The sequence below is a fragment of the Toxorhynchites rutilus genome, chromosome 2 (assembly GCF_029784135.1).
Source record: "Toxorhynchites rutilus septentrionalis strain SRP chromosome 2, ASM2978413v1, whole genome shotgun sequence".
Classification (NCBI taxonomy): Eukaryota; Metazoa; Arthropoda; class Insecta; order Diptera; family Culicidae; genus Toxorhynchites; species Toxorhynchites rutilus.
Window position 1 is genome coordinate 230,329,968 of NC_073745.1, and position 8,766 is coordinate 230,338,733.

Below are 8,766 nucleotides of genomic sequence, written 5' to 3' on the forward strand. Positions count from 1 at the left end.
GTTAGGAAATGCACTTTGATAACTTTTACAAGAAGAAGAACACCATTGAACAATGGTGTTAAGCTGGAAAATCAACCCATCAGTAGATGTCAACGAGTAAGAGACTTAGGCGTGGTCTTAGATTCGAAACTAACCTTCGTTGATCATTATAATACAATCATCCATAGAGCAAATATGTTGAGCTTCATCAAACGCTTTAATTACCATTTCCACGATCCGTACGCAATAAAAACATTGTATATAACATACGTCAGATCAATTCTCGAATACTGTAGTATTGTATGGTCCCCCTACATAACTTCACACGAAGACAGAATTGAATCTGTACAAAAACAATTTTTATTATTTGCACTTCGTAAACTAGGTTGGTCTTCATACCATCTCCCTCCAAATGAGGCACGTTGCATGCTAATCAATATGAAAAGCGTCGAAACTCTGCCATGATTCTATTTATTATTGACATCATATCACAACGAGTGGACTCAAAAGAAATATTAGGAAACCTAAATTTTAACGCACCGATTAAACACCTGAGAAATCCTAACATTTTCTACATAGATTACCGAAGAACGAATTATGCCAAAAATAGTCCTATTAATCGTATGATGAGCCTCTGTAACGAACACAGTGAAATAATTGATGTAACCATGTCAAGGTCAATGCTCAAAGACTATTTGAATAGAATAAGATATAGTTAAATTTCACTATAATATTTGGGCAGCATATTTAGTCAACGCTGGTTTGACGAAATAAATAAATAACAATTTGTTGATTATGTAACTTGTTAAAATCGTCTTTTGAATTAAACGGATAAATTATCCAGCCAGCTCTCTTAAGTTTTGTTTTAGTTTTAAGTAGTATTAAGAATGTATTGGTCTGCAATTTTAATTGACGACAATAAAAATAATAAAAAAATTGAAGTCATTGGACTTTTTTTCTATCTTTGATATGTATTTCATCGTTCTACATAGGGACTGTGTCAGCTAATTTCCATTCTCATATTTTATTTTGTTTGTTTTAAGGTATCAGTAGGAGCTTATTGAAAGGAGCAAAGAGTTGATTTTATGATCTATGCAAGTGAGTAGGCCGCTTATCAAAGTGAAAAAAGGAAATCGAATGTTGATCAGGAACAGAATCATTAGGACTTAGGTTATTTTCTTAAGGAAATATATCCATCGCTTAAAAGAAGTTTTTTTTCGAATTGTGTAGCGAACACCATTTTTTAAAGCTACTGGTACGATTTTTTTATGTGAGTGCGCGTCTGCTAATGAGTTGATCGTGGGCACACTCTCAGAATTTTGATAATCATTCTAAATATATTTATATAGAACTAGCTGACCCGGCACACTTCGTCCCGCTCAAAATTTATTTTTTGTTATCAATACCTCCAAACATTCACGTTTTCTTACTTACGATCATGGGTCCAATCGCAGAACCGTTCATTGATTCATCTTCTAATTGGCCCTTTACAATTAACTTTTAATATAAATTTCCTAGGACTTCTACCAAAACTCGTCATTATAATATCAGATTATATTCAGACACAATTCTCATTCAAGATTTTTCATTCACTTACAAATAACATGTTTCTCCGTTACATCTAATGAATGTTTTATACAGAAAATATAATAGAATGAAGATAGCCCTAAATCGGATAATTCCTTCTTCAAGTTTTGCTCTTATCAACACATTCGGCGATCCATTTTAATTTATAAAGATAGAAGAAGATATAGTGCGTTTTATCACATTAAAATCCATTCCCACTTTCGAACAAAAATCAATTTCGTTTGCGCAAACATCAAATGGACTAACAACGCTTGTCACTATGTAGTTATAGAACATATGGGAATTGAATTTTCCTATTTCCCTTCAGAGTTTTCTGAAAATTTTCAATTGTCATGTTTGGTTGAAATATGTGTAATTTTTTATGGGTTTTCGGGTTATGCAGAAATTTGTGTTTCATTTATGAGAGAAAGGGGGAGGAGTGTCTATCCAACATTGAAACATTTATTGCACCCTAAAACCTCCACACACCGAATTTGGGTTCGTTTGCTTGATTAATTCTCGAGTTATGTAGAAATTTGTGTTTGATTTGTATGGCAGCCCACCCTTAGAGAGGGAGAGCGATCTCGAACTATCATATAAGCCACCTCCGTCCCCAAAAACACCTACATACAATTTTTTACGTCGATCGGTTCAGTAGTTCCCGGGTCCATAAGAATCAGACAGACAGACAGACAGAAATCCATGTTTATATATATAGAATAGATTGGGGGAAGTGGGGGCATAGTGGTCACCCTAAGGAATACGCCCATTTCCAGCGCCCACATACCGATTTAAATCCCGTTTTTCGAAGAATATTATAGTTCAACTCATTGTTCTTCAAGATAGCAAACGGCTTTTACTATAAAAATTAAAAATAGTACACTTTGCGTCATTAGAAAAAAGGTAAAAAGCCGAACTTTTTTTTACTTGGGGGTAAAGTGGTCATCCGCACATATCAAACTAAATGGGATAGATTTATGCGTTTTTTCGTCCAAATTTGTTCAAATCACATGTATGAAATAAGCTTGGCCTATTCACCTAGAGTCTCAATTTAAATTTTCTCTTGCATACAAAAACATAGTAAAAAACACATAACGTTCCGCATAATGGGGCTTGGTTTAGTTGGAGTTGCATATTTATACAGGGTCAAAGCCTCAAAAGGATCTTCTCCAAGAGCAGAATGTGATGAGGTATATCAGTTTTAGTAAACAGAACATTGTAAGTTGTTATTCCCCTATGACCACTTTGCCCAAACATGAAAATAATTTCTATCCTAATTAATCGCTGAGATTAAACCAAATATCTGTTCACCTCTCCTAGACTATGTGATCAGTCGTCCAAACTGATGATTTGTCCAACATATCAGATTGAATAAACTAAATTTCACGAGAAATTCTTTAGATACCATACGCACAGAACTACGGCCGAATGGCTATCGAGAGAGTAATTTCTGTTTTTATTTGTATTTTGACATGCGACAGCTCTACTGAAGTACAAGGTGACTCAAAAAGTCATTAAATTCTTCAAATATAAGGTGACTATAAATACGGCATCTATAGTCAATAGTTATACTACCAAACAAGCAGGTGACCATTTTGCCCCCCATGACCAATTTGCGCCCACTACCCCTATGAAGTTTATCCATTCATATGGATGACGCAGCCCGTTTACTTAAAAGAGAGCTGACAATCTTCGTACAAACGTATTATGACACTGAAGTACAATTTTGATTATTAATTTATTTTTTTCGCAAAAAAAATTATTATGAGCTCACTGTAATAGCAAACAGGTAATCAGACTACATGACATGTATAATTAACCGAGCAAACTTAATGTACCAGGTAAATATATGCCATTCGACGCTCGCTAACGCACGGTCGGACCTAACTAAAGGATCGTCTTCTATGTTTCAAACACACCGGGCAATCGGTGGAACACATTTTTTTTCAGAACTAAGATTTTTCAGCTATTAACCCAATTATTGGTTTTTGGATGCGCTAAGTTCACTTTCAACTCTGTTTCACCAAAAAACCCAAACCGTGGAGGGGGGAGAGATTCTTATCGAAAAAAGTATAACAAGTTTTGCAAAATAAAATTCAAAAAATGCCTACTTATGTACTGAATTTCTTCATCTTCCATCTGAACTTGGTCTTCTATCTGAACATCCTCTTCACCGGCATCTTATCGCGTTGTCAGGGCAATGATGCGCGCGCGGAATAGGGTGAAAAACGTGATCCTAGATGGCTTGCACATCCTAGAATAAGGGACTGTAGGATTTTTTGTGTTTATGTAACTTCATTTCCTGGGTATTGGCCGCCTAAATTTTCTCAGGAACCACTGTGCGGTGGCTTAGTACCGCCTCGGTTTCTTTTCCTCGTTGAATGGGGACTTCGGCCCCATTACATTGACCCCAGAATAAATTTATTCATTAAATAATAAAGTCATGATAAAAACTGCGCTGCAATGGTAAATACATAAGTACCATTTTTTTATCTATTCTTTTCACATTTTCATTTTATTTTTGTTTTATGTTAAAGTTACCTGCTTAATTTTCGGAATATTCCATTCCATTTTGTCATTACTCATTTTACTTCCCAACTTCGTAACAGGAGATTCGACAAAACTAAAAAATATTCCTTCATTCAGGTAAACAATCCATTCAGGTATTTGTTACATTTCGGTAAACGTTGTATTCGGGTAAATGTTTATTCGGGTATTTACTGCATTCGGGTCAATGTTCATTCGGGTATATGTCGCATTCGGGTATTTGTTACATTCGGGTGAATGTCATTCGGGTATGTGTTACATTCGGATGAATGTGCTTCGGGTAAACGAGGTTCGGGTGAATGGGGCACAACCATTGTAACATATGCCCGAAATTTTCCATTTACAGCATAATGGTTACATAAACGTAGATGAAAGCTATCAAGTTCAAGCAGTCGCCATTTAATTAATAGTTTAAATCGCACACTGTGACCTGACAAAGCTTGTCACAAGAGATATTGAGACAGTGTTTTTTGTTGCTCTCACATGTTGTTTTGAATTAATCTTATTTATTATAATGTAATTTCTCCTTCTCCATTCGGGTAATCTTATTCGGGTAAATATTGCACTTGGGTATTTATTACATTCCGATTAATGTAAAGTGACCAAATCGTAAGATGTCTAACGCGGGACACCAACCAAAAAAACTACCTTTTGTATATACGTTATGGTAACATAAGCTGAAGAATTACACAACAATAGTTTACCAATTTTCATTTACTCTTGAAATTCTTAACATAACAAATATTTACTTTAAAACAAGTTCCGAAAACTCTCAGATCAACCATGTTTTTCGACTCCGTGTACTTTGTGTAGAAGTGAAAAAATGTGAGGAACATATTTACTGAAGTCTTCGCACGTGTCCTGAAAATTAAACCTGACCTGTAATATTTCTTTCAACATGTCGACACTTAGGTGTGATTCTGTGTTTAGTGTGTTTACGCCTGGAAAAACTCGTTTAACTTGCAATTTTCTCATTTGTCTCGTATTTCTCTGTGTACTTCATCAAACTACTCCGCCACTTCTTTCTATACATCTTCTAGTTTTTAAGGCTTATTCAATCCACGCCAATCTCTATAAATATAAATGGAAGGCCAAATGTGTTCCTGAATGCGAAACCCGAGGAAGGAATCATCCGATTTGAGTTTTGTTGTACTCGTCTCTGCCCGTAGATCATGATTATGAAGAGAAAAATCGGGAAGTTTTCAGAAAACTCTGAAGGAAAATGGGAAAATTTAGGATATGTTTTACAATTACATCGCGATAAGCGTTGTTAAAGGGTGTGTCACATCAAATTGCATCACGGAAAAAAACGCTGTAGAAATTCGCCCAGTAGACCGATCCTTTTGAAAATTTTAGACAGTAAAATAAAAACTATTAAACAACTTTTGGCATTTTCTTTTTATTCATACTTCGAGCCCAAGCCCGTATGCTCGCACCTTCCTCTTTACCCTGTCCATAAGGTTCTGTACAACGTCAGGTTGTAGTTTTTTTGAACAGAAATCCATTTTCTCTTGAAGTCCGCCTCCGATTTGACAACTTTTGGGTTCTTCCGGAGGGCCTGTTTCATAATCGCCCAATATTTCTCTATTGGGCGAAGCTCCGGCGCGTTGGGCGGGTTCATTTCCTTTGGCACGAAGGTGACCCCGTTGGCTTCGTACCACTCCAACACGTCCTTTGAATAGTGGCACGAAGCGAGATCCGGCCAGAAGATGGTCGGGCCCTCGTGCTGCTTCAATAGTGGTAGTAAGCGCTTCTGTAGGCACACCTTAAAGTAAACCTGCCCGTTTACCGTGCCGGTCATCACGAAGGGGGCGCTCCGCTTTCCGCAAGAGCAGATCGCTTGCCACACCATGTACTTTTTGGCAAACTTGGATAGTTTCTGCTTGCGAATCTCCTCCGGAACGCTGAATTTGTCCTCTGTGGAGAAGAACAACAGGCCCGGCAGCTGACGAAAGTCCGCTTTGACGTAGGTTTCGTCGTCCATTACCAGGCAATGCGGCTTCGTCAGCATTTCGGTGTACAGCTTCCGGGCTCGCGTCTTCCCCACATGTTTTGCCTTTCGTCGCGGTTAGGAGCCTTCTGAACCTTGTATGTACGCAGGCCCTCCCGCTGCTTGGTCCGCTGGACGAATGAACTTGACAAATTCAGCTTATTGGCGACATCCCGTACCGAACTTCTAGGATCACGTCTAAACTGCTTAACTACGCGCTTGTGATCTTTTTCACTGACGGAGCATCCATTTTTGCCGTTCTTCACCTTCCGGTCGATGGTTAGGTTCTCGAAGTATCGTTTTAGTACTCTGCTGACCGTGGATTGGACGATTCCCAGCATCTTACCGATGTCCCGATGTGACAACTCCGGATTCTCGAAATGAGTGCACAGGATTAATTCACGACGCTCTTTTTCGTTCGACGACATTTTTCCAAATTTACGAAAAATTGACAGTGAAGCATGGCCAACGTGATCTATACACTCTTTTCTGATTATAAGCGAAAGCTGAAGATATAATTCCTAAAAATTAAATTTCCACAGCGTTTTTTCCGTGATGCAATTTGATGTGACACACCCTTTAGTCCTTTCGATGTTTGCGCTAACGAAATTGATCTTTGTTCGAAAGTGGAAAGATCAAAGTTATGGATCCCATTACATTATGATGAGTTACACTGTAGTAGCCATTTAGGCGTAATGGTATTCTATCTGTTCTTCCATTGTTCAGCAGACCGGACAGCGGAGACAGTTGATATTGATCATTGTTGGGTTATTTTATAGAACAGCAGCCAGATGTTTCTTTGTTCCACCGTGGATCGATCTCCACAGCTGATGATGGTTGCGTGGACGTAGTTATTCTATAACAACACAAAGATGGTCAATTGAGGGCCCTGAGTTTGAACTCACGATCGATCGCTTAGTAAGCGAACGCGTAACCAAGCGGCTACGAAGACCCCCTACGACATTAGTTGCTCGTTATTGATATTGGGTTTGTAAATGCAGAAATACACAGAACAAATGTTTAGATAAATTGGAATGCTTTCAATTTTCGTCAATTTAAAAAAAACTACTGGGGCATCAAACAAATATTAGAGAATATCCGTATATACATCTTTCAAAACTGTTCGCAGCAAAAATAGTTATTAACGTGAATTTTTTTTTATGAAAATATGATATGTTTTCAGATTTAAAGGGTATGTCACATCAATTCGATCACGGAAAAAACGTTGTAGAAATTCGCCCAGTAGACCGATCCTTTTGAAAATTTTAGACAGTAAAATAAAAACTATTAAACAACTTTTGGCATTTTCTTTTTACTCATACTTCGAGCCCAAGCCCGTATGCTCGCACTTTCCTCTTTACCCCGTCCATAAGGTTCTGTACAACGTCAGGTTGTAGTTTTTTTTTTTGAACAGAAATCCATTTTCTCTTGAAGTCCGCCTCCGATTAGATATAATTCCTAAAAATTAAATTTCTACAGCGTTTTTTCCGTGATGCAATTTGATGTGACACACCCTTTAGTACCCTTAATGAGAGACGAAGTCCTACGTCAAAACACATAAAATCAAAATGTTGATTGGGTGATTGATTGCTTGTTATTTTTACATTTCCACAAGAAAACACTACGATTACAAAACATCAACTGCACTTTCTCTATTAGTCATACAATTGTGACAACTTTGGACATCGTTAGAACACTCTGTTTACTCTGAATCGCACATTTTATTGCAGAATTGCACTAGTTTCATCAGTTCTGCAGGAGTCCCATCGCATCGCCTCAATTCGTATAAAAAGTCACTAACCAAATAACAACACTCGTTGAACAAAATTGTTTACAAACGGCGAGCAAATGAATTTGTGCTATTTTTTTATTTATTCAGTGAAATCAGTGATGTAATATATTAAATTATGCTCTTCTGTATTAAGAGGCTGAGACTGAGTGACAAGTTTGATTTATCTTTATGTTTTTGCTGCATTTAATTTATCACAACGAATCGATCGTATAAATTTATCGACAGCAAAAAAACACGGTGTTAAAATACAATAATGTTGCAACAATCGCGAAAATTGTCGAAATAAACACAACTACTGGATTGGTGATAGTTACTGTTATTGAAAGACTTCTTAACATTTCAACTCTAGCCTTTAACGAAGCGATGAGCGTAAGCTCCATTATCGAAGATAAGGAGGTAGCAAATAAAGGCCGATATGATGCAATCTGAACCTGAGCAAGAAACTGTGGTGTACCGGTTGGCTTTTTTTCGTCGAAACACAGTTGACGGTCAGTTAGTTGATCCTGATTTTGATAATGCATGATTTTTTTTTTGTTATTGATTATAGTGGATAAATATGACATTTTATCCGACTGTATTTCGCAGAAGGGGGTACTTCCAGAAGATCATTGAAACATTTTTAGAACATTCTAGTCCTATTCATTGAAATTTCTTTCTATCAAAGTCAAACAGTTAAACGCAACTGAGCTAAATCACCCGTGAATGAAACGATTCGGTCATAGCATTGACTGCACTAAACTGGAAGGATAAACAATGTGGTTGTCCAATAGATGATGGCCTTAGATTAATAACTATAAATAAAGCCACGCGCAACCGGCAAACTAACATTGAACTTGAAGATCGATTTAACTCGTGTGGAATTGGTTTCTTTTAAATCAGACCGTAAATTCAT